This window comes from Oncorhynchus tshawytscha, linkage group LG13 (genome assembly GCF_018296145.1).
Source record: "Oncorhynchus tshawytscha isolate Ot180627B linkage group LG13, Otsh_v2.0, whole genome shotgun sequence".
Lineage (NCBI taxonomy): Eukaryota > Metazoa > Chordata > Actinopteri > Salmoniformes > Salmonidae > Oncorhynchus > Oncorhynchus tshawytscha.
In genome coordinates, this window is record NC_056441.1 from 32325818 (window position 1) to 32342296 (window position 16479).

General features: G+C 41.7%; 1 protein-coding gene across 2 annotated transcripts in view; it reads right to left on the minus strand.

Moving 5' to 3' along the window:
- LOC112264700 (zinc finger protein 516) overlaps nucleotides 1-11683 on the minus strand; it is a 29886-nt gene extending 18203 nt beyond the window's left edge. The window contains exon 1 of one of the 2 annotated variants that reach the window (XM_024441475.2): nucleotides 11550-11683. The gene's annotated coding sequence lies outside the window, so the exon portion shown is untranslated. Of the gene's footprint in view, nucleotides 1-10920; nucleotides 11386-11549 lie in introns of those variants that run through there. The other variant, XM_042295522.1, reaches the window with a different exon arrangement.
- Between the last annotated feature and the right edge of the window lie 4796 nt (nucleotides 11684-16479).

Genomic DNA, 16479 nt, shown 5'->3' on the forward strand with positions numbered 1-16479 from the left:
CGTGTGAGTAGCACTGTGTTATAGACGTGTGAGTAGCACTGTGTTATAGACGTGTCAGTAGCACTGTGTTATAGACGTGTCAGTAGCACTGTGTTATAGACGTGTCAGTAGCACTGTGTTATAGACGTGTCAGAAGCACTGTGTTATAGACGTGTCAGAAGCACTGTGTTATAGACGTGTCAGAAGCACTGTGTTATAGACGTGTCAGTAGCACTGTGTTATAGACGTGTCAGTAGCACTGTGTTATAGACGTGTCAGTAGCACTGTGTTATAGACGTGTCAGTAGCACTGTGTTATAGACGTGTTAGTAGCACTGTGTTATAGACGTAGCACTGTGCTATAGACGTAGCACTGTGTTATAGACGTAGCACTGTGTTATAGACGTGTCAGTAGCACTGTGTTATAGACGTGTCAGTAGCACTGTGTTATAGACGTGTCAGAAGCACTGTGTTATAGACGTGTCAGAAGCACTGTGTTATAGACGTGTCAGTAGCACTGTGTTATAGACTGTGTTATAGACGTGTCAGTAGCACTGTGTTATAGACGTGTCAGTAGCACTGTGTTATAGACGTGTCAGTAGCACAGTTTTATAGACGTGTCAGTAGCACAGTTTTATAGACGTGTCAGTAGCACAGTTTTATAGACGTGTCAGTAGCACTGTTTTATAGACGTGTCAGTAGCACTGTTTTATAGACGTGTCAGTAGCACTGTTTTATAGACGTGTCAGTAGCACTGTTTTATAGACGTGTCAGTAGCACTGTGTTATAGACGTGTCAGTAGCACTGTGTTATAGACGTGTCAGTAGCACTGTGTTATAGACGTGTGAGAAACACTGTGTTATAGACGTGTGAGAAACACTGTGTTATAGACGTGTGAGAAACACTGTGTTATAGACGTGTGAGAAACACTGTGTTATAGACGTGTGAGAAACACTGTGTTATAGACGTGTGAGAAACACTGTGTTATAGACGTGTCAGAAACACTGTGTTATAGACGTATCAGAAACACAGCCCACTGGGTAGACGTGTCAAATATTGTGTGGAAACAAGAAACTGCATGTCTGGGTAAGAAACACCGTTTATAGACGTGGTCCACACAATGTGTGTGATTGACATCTATAAACAGTATCTCTATAAGCTAAACAGAAATTAGGAAGTATGTCTTGTCGCCATTGCGACTATAACCTAATTCTACAGTGAAACACCGCTTTCCCAAATCAACAAAAAGATCTAGTCTATATCCCTCAGAAAAGCAAAAAGGTTCAAGTAATTGTTAAAATAAGAGTAAGATATGATGAAGTCTCATGTTCCTTCTTTGATTTAACATTATGGCATAAGAGGTGCAAAATTTGCACTAGTACAAACACACAGCATGTCTGGCCCTTAAAGCAACCAGCAGCTGGTGTGGTTATGCTGCTGCTGTGTGTGTGTGTGTGTGTGTGTTCAACTCTCCACCCGGTTACACAACAAATACACAGGGATTACTCTTGATAGCATGTGATGAGCTGCTCAATGAGCTGCCTTTTAACATTCCAGGCCTGCTACACCACTGAAATGTGCTGGAGGTAAACCAGAGAGGGATCTTGAGCATGGAGATTGAGGGGATTGAGGGAATGAAGAAAATGCATACAAATGCACACAGACACACACACATATAGCTCCCCTAGGTGAGTTTAAAGCCCGATTTTGAGCAATTCCAGAATGTTGTGTATATGAGGCGGTGTTTCCTGTATTTTCCTGGTGGGCCTGACAGTGCAGCACAGACCTCTCCCTCTCCATCTCTACAGCCTCGATTGGTCGGTGTGGGAGACACTGGAGTATAATCTGGTGGCATTAACTTGCTCTCTAAAAAAAGCACTCTCGACAGGGATTAGATTATCATGGTAAGGTCAGCTCAGACTCCCTCTCTCTCCATCCAACCCTCTGTCTGTTTCTCTGTCAAACATAGTGAATATAATCATTTGAAATGCTACAAGGGTCGAATACCGAAATGAGAATATCTAAAGTAATATGGCCCAACACATATGATACATCTCATCCAATTCATCAGATTTCACAGACAGCACATCTTTTACATTTAATTAGTGGCAGCCTGGCAGGTTAATGTTTTGTAGAATACTATACAGAGATTACAATGAGCGTAAATTTGCTAATTGTATACTTATAACAGTATAAGTGCCAATTTCCTGATTGATCAAATTTTAAATGAAATTGGTGGAAATTGACGCTGAAATGGTGCTAAACATAGTGATAATCCTAGTATCGTATAGCCTGGCAATAAGCACAACATTTTCAGATGCATCTCTGTCATGGTAAGAGTAAAGAGTAAGGAAAGATTACATAATTATGAAATGAAAGGCACTGCAGTCTAAAGCCGGTAAAACATATAGCCTAAGGCTGTGTAGGCTACATCTAAGCTATCACTCTTATGTAGCAGGAAGTAAATACCCACAAAGACAACAGATTAACAACCAATTTTGTTTAGCATTGGATTGAGTTGTCAACAAATGTGAATTCTACTTGAAATAAACCAAATCATGCAATCCTATTGTCGATATGTAGGACAGGAGTTTTTCAAATATGATAAAATGCCATACCTGAAACATTTTTACAGACAAAATCCCCATTAAAAAAATATAATATATCTATATATATTAGTTTGTCAGGACGAATTACTTGTTAAAAACAGTATTATTAAATCATTTGCAGTCTTGCAGTCACTAAATAAAACCAGTAGTTTGTAGAAAAAAGGAATGGTATCACTGCTAGGGTACACAATAGTAGGTATTTTTGTAAATAGAAGGTGCTCTTTGGCCATTGAGTGCAAAGTACATCTGTGTACTCCCTGATGAAGGCCATGCTGCCGAAACGTGTCAGTCTTTAATCCTTGTTCCCTTCAACATGCCATACAAATAAACGCAATTGAATTGGAGAGTGCCTTGATCCTCCTTGCATTTTTAAAAGGTGCAATATGCAGAACACCCTCCACCATTTCCTGGTTGCCAAAATTATAATAGTTAGCCTAATGTCAGTTAATGTGGCAAAACAAGCAATGTCGAGAATCCTTGTACCATCAAAACCACTGTGAAATACATGTTCAATAACCAAAAACATTGTATTTTCAGCTAGTGTATAAAACCAAAAGTAAAAGATGCTAAACTTAAGACCAGGAAACCAAAAAATAGCGCACATAGAATAGATCTACATCTTCTTAGACTTGCTTTCAATGAGAAAGAAATGTGCGTTACAGATATGTCTGTGAATTTGGTTGGGTCTCCAAAAAACGTTTCATATTGGAGCTTAAAATGTACAGTTTGAGCATTTACACATCATTTGTGGGGGACCATTCTAATGAAGTGGTATCCAAATCGGTCCTCATTTCATGTGTGCATTTAATTACAGCTGGCTGCATCGGGATCAGGTTCCCTGAGGTGGTGCAGCATCTTTTCCAACATCGCCTCATTGGAAGACTATAGTATAGGTAACCGGACACCCATCCAATCTTGTCTTCTTCTCCCTGTCTCAGAGGGCTGAACAGAAGGGATCTGGGACTGCCTCGCCTCCTCATCTCCCATCTGGACAAATTACCAGTGTTTTCCCTACAGATGTGAGCTCTTAATTTGAGCCAGTTTACTACAGCAGGAAAATAATCCTGCAGCAATAAGACATTTGAATTATGTGGATTAGAATTCATGGACATTTTTGTAAGGGTTGAAAATCAAGTCTGAAATTTCAAAGTGGAAGTTACAAACTTCAAAATCCTTTGTAATCCTCAAATACACTACAAGTTTTACATGTCCTTTTACATGTCCAACAGGATGATCAAATTACGATTTTACATCAGTATATTGAAATACAGACATGGCAGCACCCCCCCCCACACACAATATGTTCCCCTCCCCTACCTCAGAGAATTTGGCTTCAAGTCTTCACATTGAAATGTTTTATTTTGGCTGTAATGGATGGTGATTCTGAAAATAAGAATCTAAGGGCATTGTCTTACGTCAGATAACTCAACGATTCCGCCTGCAGTGATATGTCTCGTATCTCCCTCAAAACAGTTGATCTAAGCTAAAACAATGAATATGTAAATAATGTTGATGTTTTTTGGGGAGAAAGTCACCCAGTTTTACATGTAGCTAAGGATTATTGTACTTCAATGGGAAGTATTTCAGAATTTTGACTATGGGCATGAAAGCCATCATAAATGTGTCCAACATTAGCTTGCTAGCTGAGCCAGTCACTGAAACAATGTTGCTAACCAAATAGCTACCAATTTAGTGCTCCATACACAATATTGAATCTTTCAAAAAAAAGCTAGCTAGCAATATACTGTAGTGGTACTAATGCTTACACTGAGTTTTCATGAAGCTGCTGTGCTCAGCTGACTCAACGATACAACGTAACGTTAGCGATTGCTGAGAAACGGACTGATTTCTGATAACTGTCCCTCTTAATTTTGGGCCTGCTTGTCTACAACTTCATGGTAATTTAATAAGGTTAAGCAAGGTTTTTATGTAGAGCTAGCTAGCTAGCTAGCTAACTAAATACAGTGCCTTGCGAAAGTATTCGGCCCCCTTGAACTTTGCGACCTTTTGCCACATTTCAGGCTTCAAACATAAAGATATAAAACTGTATTTTTTTGTGAAGAATCAACAACAAGTGGGACACAATCATGAAGTGGAACGACATTTATTGGATATTTCAAACTTTTTTAACAAATCAAAAACTGAAGAATTGGGCGTGCAAAATTATTCAGCCCCCTTAAGTTAATACTTTGTAGCGCCACCTTTTGCTGCGATTACAGCTGTAAGTCGCTTGCGGTATGTCTCTATCAGTTTTGCACATCGAGAGACTGAAATTCTTTCCCATTCCTCCTTGCAAAACAGCTCGTGCTCAGTGAGGTTGAATGGAGAGCATTTGTGAACAGCAGTTTTCAGTTCTTTCCACAGATTCTCGATTGGATTCAGGTCTGGACTTTGACTTAGCCATTCTAACACCTGGATATGTTTATTTTTGAACCATTCCATTGTAGATTTTGCTTTATGTTTTGGATCATTGTCTTGTTGGAAGACAAATCTCCATCCCAGTCTCAGGTCTTTTGCAGACTCCATCAGGTTTTCTTAAAGAATGGTCCTGTATTTGGCTCCATCCATCTTCCCATCAATTTTAACCATCTTCCCTGTCCCTGCTGAAGAAAAGCAGGCCCAAACCATGATACTGCCACCACCATGTTTGACAGTGGGGATGGTGTGTTCAGGGTGATGAGCTGTGTTGCTTTTACGCCAAACATAACGTTTTGCATTGTTGCCAAAAAGTTCAATTTTGGTTTCATCTGACCAGAGCACCTTCTTCCACATGTTTGGTGTGTCTCCCAGGTGGCTTGTGGCAAACTTTAAACGACACTTTTTATGGATATCTTTAAGAAATGGCTTTCTTCTTGCCACTCTTCCATAAAGGCCAGATTTGTGCAATATACGACTGATTGTTGTCCTATGGACAGAGTCTCCCACCTCAGCTGTAGATCTCTGCAGTTCATCCAGAGTGATCATGGGCCTCTTGGCTGCATCTCTGATCAGTCTTCTCCTTGTATGAGCTGAAAGTTTAGAGGGACGGCCAGGTCTTGGTAGATTTGCAGTGGTCTGATACTCCTTCCCTTTCAATATTATCGCTTGCACAGTGCTCCTTGGGATGTTTAAAGCTTGGGAAATCTTTTGTATCCAAATCCGGCTTTAAACTTCTTCACAACAGTATCTCGGACCTGCCTGGTGTGTTCCTTGTTCTTCATGATGCTCTCTGCGCTTTTAACGGACCTCTGAGACTATCACAGTGCAGGTGCATTTATACGGAGACTTGATTACACACAGGTGGATTGTATTTATCATCATTGGTCATTTAGGTCAACATTGGATCATTCAGAGATCCTCACTGAACTTCTGGAGAGAGTTTGCTGCACTGAAAGTAAAGGGGCTGAATAATTTTGCACGCCCAATTCTTCAGTTTTTGATTTGTTAAAAAAGTTAGAAATATCCAATAAATGTCGTTCCACTTCATGATTGTGTCCCACTTGTTGTTGATTCTTCACAAAAAAACTACAGTTTTATATCTTTATGTTTGAAGCCTGAAATGTGGCAAAAGGTCGCAAAGTTCAAGGGGGCCGAATACTTTCGCAAGGCACTGTATGTCTGTAAGCTAGCTACAATAGTTAGCTAAGCCACTGATCAAGTCACTGCACTGGCGACTGACGTCCTTGTACATAACTTTTGCCGGAGATAGCTCCGCTTTGTTTTTATTTAATTGCAAACTATTAAATCACTGTCACAACGTTTGCAATTATATAGCTAGTTATTCTGGTTATTTCATGGAGAGTCATGCGAGAGTGCAGTGATATTTGAGATATCTCAAATTAGGAAACATTTTTTCATTTTTGAATGGCAGATGCTCGGGAATACAAAAATGTTAGTATGAATTCCATGTCCTACAAGACAGGTCGGTTGAGGGACGAGCGTCGCGTAGAAGTAACGCCACCTGTCGTAAGACAATTAATCCAAGGGGTCAATACTACAGCAATAGTGGGAGGAGAGAGGAGAACCATGGGAGTATGAGTTTTCCCAGCTGATCAATCTTGGTTAGATTGTATCTACCCACAGTCAGACAGACCAAGAGAACATTACCACTCAAACGGGAAACACTATAGATCGGAGCTGCCTTAATGAGTAAACTCACGGTCTTACTGCTTTATCGACTTCCCTTGGTATTTTATTGATCAATTAATGTCATCATTGAATGGCTGGAAAGTCTGCAATGCATCCATTTGAACGTCAACCATAAGGAAGCATGATCAGACACAGAAAAGAATGAAGCACTGACACAGAATAGGCAGGAACTCAGATATGAAAAGGTGACATAAGCTTGATTTCAAATGGGACAAAAAAAAAGAAAGGTTGCTCAGCAACTCCAGAGGACATCGGTTTTTATTCAAGTCTAGTGTTATAGCAGACCGTGAATCAATGGGGTGATGGAGTTTGTCTGTGTAAACGCAATGTCAGTTTTCAACCCAAACAACATAACCAACTCAACTGAATGGTTTGTAATCACATTTGCAATGGACGAATAATACATTAAATGCTATATTAAGTCAGAGATATGAATATTAACTTCATCGTATGAAGTGTAGCTACAATAACGGCCTTCGTGACAACGGGCTTCTTTCAATCTGTATTGCGGAAGTGCAGCATTACAGTGTGATTGAAATTTAAAGGCAACGTTCCAGCGTTAGCGGAGGATCAATCAGAAATTACCTTTCATTTCGATAGCGCAATCTGTAACGCTTCAGCAATACAGATTGTAGAGACTTTTGGGGCTCTATCCAATGTACCGTAGAGGTCAGGGGTGGGCAAACTTTTGGCTCGAGGGGCACATCGGGATTTTGAAATTCAACAGAGGGCTGCACAGATTTTTTTGGGGGACCGATTTTTTTTGTCAAAATCAATGAGGGTCAGAAAAGGGGCAGTTATTTTGGAACTATAGTGTTCCATTATAATTTCTACATGCTTTCTATCTAGTTGTAGACGTTTGAGTGTGGCCTGGAGTGTTTTTGTTTTACCCAAAATAATAATCTACCACAAAAATAAACAAAAAAACACAGGCTGTAGTTTTCCCACCCCTGGTATTAGCAGTAGCACAAGGCAATTTGCAGATTTAAAAAGTAACAATGCAACCACTTGCATGAAAACATATGAATAATAAGTTGCTTAAAACTACATGACACCTCCCAATATAGTTATCTTAACTGACTAGGCCTAATTTGCAGAATAGCAAGTAGAAGAACAAATGTTGGCACCTATATCCATTCACTAATCAGGCAACATGTTCCCCATCTGTATAGAGTGGGAGACCTTAGTGATTTTTAAAATTAAAATGCCTAATATTGGCCCTTAAGTGCCACTGTGTACTGTATATACATTTTGTTCAAACCCATATGGTTATTTGTTTACCCTGATTGAAAGCACTGTACCAGGACTTCATTTGAAGCATGGTAATGCTCAAATTATCGCAAAATTAGAAAGCCAAAAACAGGAACAGTAAGCATCCTGAATGCTGCCAAGACAGTCACATGAACAGCCTCTGTGGTTAGATAGTCAATCCTCCTGTGTCACTCTATTTAGTACCAACATCCAAAGAGAAGATGCACCTTCAGCATAATCTCTCTGATGCACATACACACTAACGGATGCACAAGCACACACAAACAAACAAAAAAACACACACCATGCCAGAACAAAGTCCCCTGCCCACATTGCTCTCAGTTGTGGCATTGCCAACTGACCAGAGCCAAGGTCTTCACCAGACACCAGCATGTGTGTTCTAAACACAGCTGCTGCAAGTGAGCTCTCTCCACACACACACACACACACACACACACGGCTCTCTCTCTCTCTTACCTACAGTACATGTTGACTGCCCACTGTCATTAGCATGCAAAAATAACACACTTCTACTTACACACACCAAAACCCCTCTTATTTTCTCTACAGCCTTTACACACATTGCACAAAGAACTTTAAGCAAAAGCACACTCACGGTTTGAGTTTGAAACATGTCAACGATGTTATGCTAAACTGTCATTCTTGACTATGAATGGTGTTTTTCAGTTTGTGGTCCACAGTGGCACAGCAGAGAATTTGCATACTACTAATGATGCCACTACTGTACCCTGTGCCTGATACAGGAGGTAGGTTATTCAGAAAACTGACCTTACAGTAAAGTGCAGTAAATTTCTACAATGCTGCAGATTGGATCCTACTTCTATTCAGCATCATAACAATGACTTTGATGGGGGTTAACCATTACTATTAGGCTATTGATTATATGAGGTCATCTTTTTTAAAGCAGGTTATCCTGTACCATACATTGACCCGCAGCACTAAGCGGCATGAATACCCCCATCATGGTAATAATACACGACTGCAATGATTTCAAGATCCTACCTATCCACATGATTTCAAAACAACTCTTTCGAGATAAACCCTATCACTGAACAATCTCAACCTCCCTCCGCCATGATTAAATCATTTTTTTTTTTCCCTTGCCCCTAATTTTTTGGGGGACGGCAATACTCTTCCTGCCTGATAGTTGCTGAGCATACTCCCGATTGATCGCCATGCTGAGAAGATTACCCTAATAGCACCGGATTACCTCCCCACATGTTGGCCACACGCGGGGGATGGTGTGTGTGTATGGGGGGGGTTATTTAAATAATTATCTACCCATCCATCTATCTCTAGCTCCTATGTATCCGTCTGCCTGTCTACCTACAATATCTGTCTGTCTGCATCTGTCTGTACAAAAAAATATCTGTCTGTCTTTATGTCTGTCAAATCAAATGAAATGTTATTGGTCGCGTACACATATTTTGCCGATATTGCAGGTGCAGCGAAATACTTGTTTCTAGCTCCAACAGTGCAGCAATACCTAACAATTCACACAAATCCCAAAAATGTAAATACACACAAACATACATACATACATGATGGTGTATATAGACATTATGGACAATATATGAATAGAAAAGGTGTGTACAGCAGTAGTTATATAGGATTAGCTTTGACTAGAATACAGGATATACAGATGAAGGGGGTAAAACAGTATGTAAACATTACTAAAGTGACCAGTGTTCAATGACTATGTACATAGTGCAGGAGTCTCTAAGGTTCAGGGTAGAGTACAGGGTGGTAGTCAGCTAGTAACAGTGACTATGTAACAGTGACTATGTTCAGGGCAGGGTACTGGGCGGAGGCCGGCTTGTGGTGACTGTTTAACAGTCTGATGGCCTGGAGATAGACAGACAAGACAGACAGTCTTTCAACCATCCAGATCCATCTACAGGCATCTTTCTCCATCTATATACACACACATCATTACTTTTACAGGCCTCTAATCATCAGATTACTATATGTCACATCCTATTTTGCCAAACTTTATGTCCACTCCGTCAGGCCTACACTGTTATGCTTTATTTCAAAGTGCAGGACTATCCAGGAGGCAAGTCACCCAAGCCATTGTTACTTGGGTGACCAAAGGTTTTGTAAATTCTCCCTAGTCACAAGACTTAGATTTGAAAGTGTTGTGTTAGTGTCTCTGGACATGGCTGACCATTCTACAGCATGATGTGTGGATACCTACCTGCAATACAGAAATTACAACTCAACATGGCGACGGTCTAACTGTCTTTAGACAAACTGTCCATATTTTCGTTATAGGTCTCCAACGTACTGTGGTGAGAAGGTTAAACAGCAGCAAGTTGAAGAAGGACAAAGACGTTCAAATATTAAAGTTGCCTGTGTGGGTTTTTAGGCAGTCCAGATGGAGTAGACTGAGAAGCCATTGAGCGAGTGGAGAGAAAAGGAATTCTAGTAATCTGTTGCTGATCTTGTACAATAGGCGCCTTGTTTCTTGTTAGGGCCCCTCACAAACACAAGTTTGTGTATGTGCACTGACAATGATAGCACCAATAGTCTGCCTTATGAATGTAAAGAGGCAGAAATATATGGTGAAAAGGATAAGCAATTGTGACAGCAGAGTAGGCCTAGCCTGTTTTCGTTATCTTGTGGAGTCAAGTCAAACATGACACGCTGTCTCTAATCAAGTCAAGTTGTCTTCAATAGAAATTATAGATCTAGATATTATAGAACCTTCCGAGCTGCCTGTTGAACATCAAGTTCGCACTGTGAATTAATTAACCATTGAAGGACGGTTTATCCCCTCCTCTTCAGAACAATGCACTTGTGCTCAACCTTTTTGGGGACACCATGAAAAACAATAATTAAAACAATGGCAAATATTTGCATATGGACTTTCGTTGTATAACCTAATATCACTTGAGTCTGTTTCCATCTCTAAAGTTAAAAAAGTCCCTTACCTGACTATAATCAAGGGCTAAACGAATTTGTTCGGTCCTCCAGTAGCCTAACACACTAGAATAAAAAAACAAAAACGCGATGACAGTAGCCTACATCCGTTAAAAAGTTGTCCAATTATTTTAGCGGGGATAATCCTCCAATTATATGTTTTTAGCCTCCTGCTCCCAGAAGAATTCCTGGCGTGATTTCTTACTGCGCTCAATATGCCCGAAGTGCAAAATTTTAGTCGGGTCGTTTAATCATGGTCTCCATGTCCCGTTTCGACTCGCTACCCTTGAAATAGAATCGGCTTAGTACTCGACAGACTTAACAGTTACAAGCAATAGGCTTCAAGACAAAAACGCATCAAAACAAAAAAGTAGGAGCTAAGCTCCGCCCTAAGCTTCCACCAGACCGTAGTTTCTGTAACCTAGGTATAAAAACATTTTATGACAAAATTAGGCAAGATTTGATCTAATTTCTTCAATGGAATGCGCTGTTGAAATAATCCCTCCACACTGCCTCTACACGGACATCCACCGCCAATAAATAAACAAATAATTATGTAAAATAACCCGCGAACCCATCACCGTTTATAAAAACGCTTGTAAATGTAGGTAATGTCAGCCTATAATCGTTCTCTTCTTACCTGTACGTTGTTGATGTTATTAAAAACCTAAGGGCAGAGTAGATGACTGTGCATCGATGGCATACTTCAAAGTGAAGATGTCTGCGTGACGCCACCTCCACAGTGGCTGATAGTTACGTTATCTCTGTTTTGGATGTGTAATAAAGTAGGCTAGCTACCCTGACTCACGTAGCCTAATAACAGCTCTCAGCAATCCTATGTGGGCTGAATGGAATTTCACAGGAGAATACTCGTGGGTTTCCATTGTTGGCAATACAAGCCAAATGTTTTTCAAACTAGTGTGTCAATATAATGTCATTATTTAATAGACCGACATAACTTTCCCAATCATACCACTCAAGAGATTAATCTGTATCCACTCATTATTGTAAATTGCTCTGGATAAGAGCGTCTGCTAAATGACTAAAATGTCAAATAAAAAAAATTATGTAGGCTAGCTACTATTGCCACTAGCTGCTCAAATAATGACTTCAAATCTCTCTCCTACTGTATTGTCACAAGTGCAAACACGGATGCAACATTGATTTCAATGTTTAGAAAATAAATACAAAGCACAAGGTAGAATTATATTATTTTATTGAGATTAATTTGTAAAAGGAGGCAAACACTTAGCATGTAAACTCTAACACAAAAGAAGGCAATTTGAACAGTGTAAATGGACAAGGAGAAGACAATAAGATTCACCCATCTGGTCCAATATTACTTGTATTCATTCAAATTGACATATTTGGTTCCAATTTAGATTTACGAAACAATAAAATTGTCTATGTGAGTATGAAACTGTTATGTTAAATACAAAGTTACAATCCAATAATGAAAGTAACACACCACAACAACTAGAATGTCCATGAAACCTTCTGAGGTTGCCATGTCAGTTGGGAGTGTACAGATTTGAGTATATCATCTCACCAATGTGGGCAACAGCTGTCGCTTGAACAGGACAAAGCCTACTCTGCTGTCTCGCCCTACCATTAAGCAAATGCTCCAGTTTTGTGTGTGTGTCTGAAAAGACATGCCACACGATCCCCTAATCTCCAATTACCCCACAGAAACATAATCTCTCCCCCACCAGCCACCCCCCAATCACTGGGCAAATAGCTGGGAGCGTTACCCATGGTCCCATGGAGAGGGTCCAACATAACAAGAATCACACATTGGCCATAATCAATAGTGGTTTCGATTACTTCCAAGTAACCATGTTTTTGTAGAGGTAGGCAGTGACATACGCAGAAATCTGTTGATGGTAGGGCCAGCAAAAATGTAGATGTGGGCAAAAATGTGGCAACTCAGATTATTATTAAATTATCATAAAAGCCTACCCTACTGTAATCGATCACACACAACAAACCATGTGATTTTGCATTACAGACCAAATAGACTTGTAGGCCTACGTAACATTTGAAATGCAACTCACATAGACCTACTGTTCTGTTTTCGTTCTAATACTTACCTATATTACTTACATTGAATTTGGCTCCCCCTAGTGTTGATCTGGAGATTTTCCTTTAGCTAGAAAATGACCCGTCATGTGACCTGTTAGGAGGAAGTTGGTCATTGTTGCCTCATGTAGAGCTCAGAGTGCTCTGTGTTAGTTGTCCGCTTTCAATCTTCATCCATCCTTTACATTGTATGCCTTAGGAAGCTTTGTCATTTCACGCTGTTTTTTACATGTTATTTCTTACATTCGTACCCCAGGTCATCTTAGGTTTCATTACATACAGTCGAGAAGAACTACTGAATATAAGAGCAGCGTCAACTCACCATCAGTACGACCAAGAATATGACTTTCGCGAAGCGGATCCTGTGTTCTGCCTTTCACCCAGGACAACGGAATGGATCCCAGCCGGCGACCCAAAAAAACGACTTCGTAAAAGAGGGAAATGTAGCGGTCTTCTGGTCAGACTCCGGAGACGGGCTCATCGTGCACCACTCCCCAGTATACTTCTCGCCAATGTCCAGTCTCTTGACAACAAGGTTGATGAAATCCGAGCAAGAGTAGCATTCCAGAGGGACATCAGAGACTGTAACGTTCTTTGCTTCATGGAAACATGGCTCACTGGAGAGACGCTATCGGAGTCGGTGCAGCCAGCTGGTTTCTCCACGCATCGCGCCGACAGAAACAAACATCTTTCCAGTAAGAAGAGGGGCGGGGGCGTATGCCTTATGGCTAACGAGACGTGGTGTGGTCACAAAAGCATACAGGAACTCAAGTCCTTCTGTTCACCTGATTTAGAATTCCTCACAATCAAATGTCGACCGCATTATCTACCAAGGGAATTCTCTTCGATTATAATCACAGCCGTATATATTCCCCCCCCAAGCAGACACATTGATGGCTCTGAACAAACTTTATTTGACTCTTTGCAAACTGGAATCCATACATCCTGAGGCTGCATTCATTGTAGCTGGGGATTTTAACAAGGCTAATCTGAAAACAAGACTCCCTAAATTGTATCAGCATGTCGATTGCGCAACCAGGGCTGGCAAAACCTTGGATCACTGCTATTCTAACTTCCGCGACGCATATAAGGCCCTGCCCCGCCCTCCTTTCGGAAAAGCTGACCACGACTCCATTTTGTTGATCCCTGCCTACAGACAGAAACTAAAACAAGAAGCTCCCACGCTGAGGTCTGTTCAACGCTGGTCTGACCAATCTGATTCCACACTCCAAGACTGCTTCCATCACGTGGACTGGGATATGTTTCGTATTGCGTCAGACAACAACATTGACGAATACGCTGATTCGGTGTGCAAGTTCATTAGAACGTGCGTTAAAGATGTCGTTCCCATAGCAACGATTAAAACATTCCCAAACCAGAAACCGTGGGTTGATGGCAGCATTCGCGTGAAACTGAAAGTGCGAACCACTGCTTTTAATCAGGGCAAGGTGACCGGAAATATGACCGAATAGCTACACAAACAGTGTAGCTATTCCCTCCGCAAGGCAATCAAACAAGCTAAGCGTCAGTATAGAGACAAAGTAGAATCTCAATTCAACGGCTCAGACACAAGAGGTATGTGGCAGGGTCTACAGTCAATCACGGATTACAAAATGAAAACCAGCCCCGTCACGGACCAGGATGTCTTGCTCCCAGGCAGACTAAATAACTTTTTTGCCCGCTTTGAGGACAATACAGTGCCACTGACAACCTGGCCTGCAACCAAAACATGCGGCCTCTCCTTCACTGCAGTCGAGGTGAGTAAAACATTTAAACGTGTTAACCCTCGCAAGGCTGCGGGCCCAGACGGCATCCCCAGCCACGCCCTCAGAGCATGTGCAGACCAGCTGGCTGGTGTGTTTACGGACATATTCAATCAATCCCTATCCCAGTCTGCTGTTCCCACATGCTTCAAGAGGGCCACCATTGTTCCTGTTCCCAAGAAAGCTAAGGTAACTGAGCTAAACGACTACTGCCCCGTAGCACTCACTTCCGTCATCATGAAGTGCTTTGACAGACTAGTCAAGGATCATATCACCTCCACCCTACCTGACACCCTAGACCCACTCCAATTTGCTTACCGCCCAAATAGGTTCACAGACGATGCAATCTCAACCACACTGCACACTGCCCTAACCCATCTGGACAAGAGGAATACCTATGTGAGAATGCTGTTCATCGTCTACAGCTCGGCATTTAACACCATAGTACCCTCCAAGCTCGTCATCAAGCTCGAGACCCTGGGTCTCGACCCCGCCCTGTGCAACTGGGTACTGGACTTCCTGACGGGCCGCCCCCAGGTGGTGAGGGTAGGCAACAACATCTCCACCCCGCTGATCCTCAACACTGGGGCCCCACAAGGGTGCGTTCTGAGCCCTCTCCTGTACTCCCTGTTCACCCACGACTGCGTGGCCACGCACGCCTCCAACTCAATCATCAAGTTTGCGGACGACACAACAGTGGTAGGCTTGATTACCAACAACGATGAGAAGGCCTCAGGGAGGAGGTGAGGGCCCTCAGAGTGTGGTGTCAGGAAAATAACCTCACACTCAACGTCAACAAAACTAAGGAGATGATTGTGGACTTCAGGAAACAGCAGAGGGAACACCCCCCCTATCCACATCGATGGAACAGTAGTGGAGAGGGTAGCAAGTTTTAAGTTCCTCGGCATACACATCACAGACAAACTGAATTGGTCCACCCACACAGACAGCATTGTGAAGAAGGCGCAGCAGCGCCTCTTCAACCTCAGGAGGCTGAAGAAATTTGGCTTGTCACCAAAAGCACTCACAAACTTCTACAGATGCACAATCGAGAGCATCCTGGCGGGCTGTATCACCGCCTGGTACGGCAACTGCTCCGCCCACAACCGTAAGGCTCTCCAGAGGGTAGTGAGGTCTGCACAACGCATCACCGGGGGCAAACTACCTGCCCTCCAGGACACCTACACCACCCGATGTTACAGGAAGGCCATAAAGATCATCAAGGACAACAACCACCCGAGCCACTGCCTGTTCACCCCGCTATCATCCAGAAGGCGAGGTCAGTACAGGTGCATCAAAGCTGGGACCGAGAGACTGAAAAACAGCTTCTATCTCACAGCCATCAGACTGTTAAACAGCCACCACTAACATTGAGTGGCTGCTGCCAACACACTGACTCAACTCCAGCCACTTTAATAATGGGAATGGATGGGAAATTATGTAAAATATATCACTAGCCACTTTAAACAATGCTACCTAATATAATGTTTACATACCCGACATTATTCATCTCATATGTATACGTATATACTGTACTCTATATCATCTACTGCATCTTTATGTAATACATGTATCACTAGCCACTTTAACTATGCCACTTTGTTTACATACTCATCTCATATGTATATACTGTACTCGATACCATCTACTGCATCTTGCCTATGCCGCTCTGTACCATCACTCATTCATATATCTTTATGTACATATTCTTTATCCCCTTACACTTGT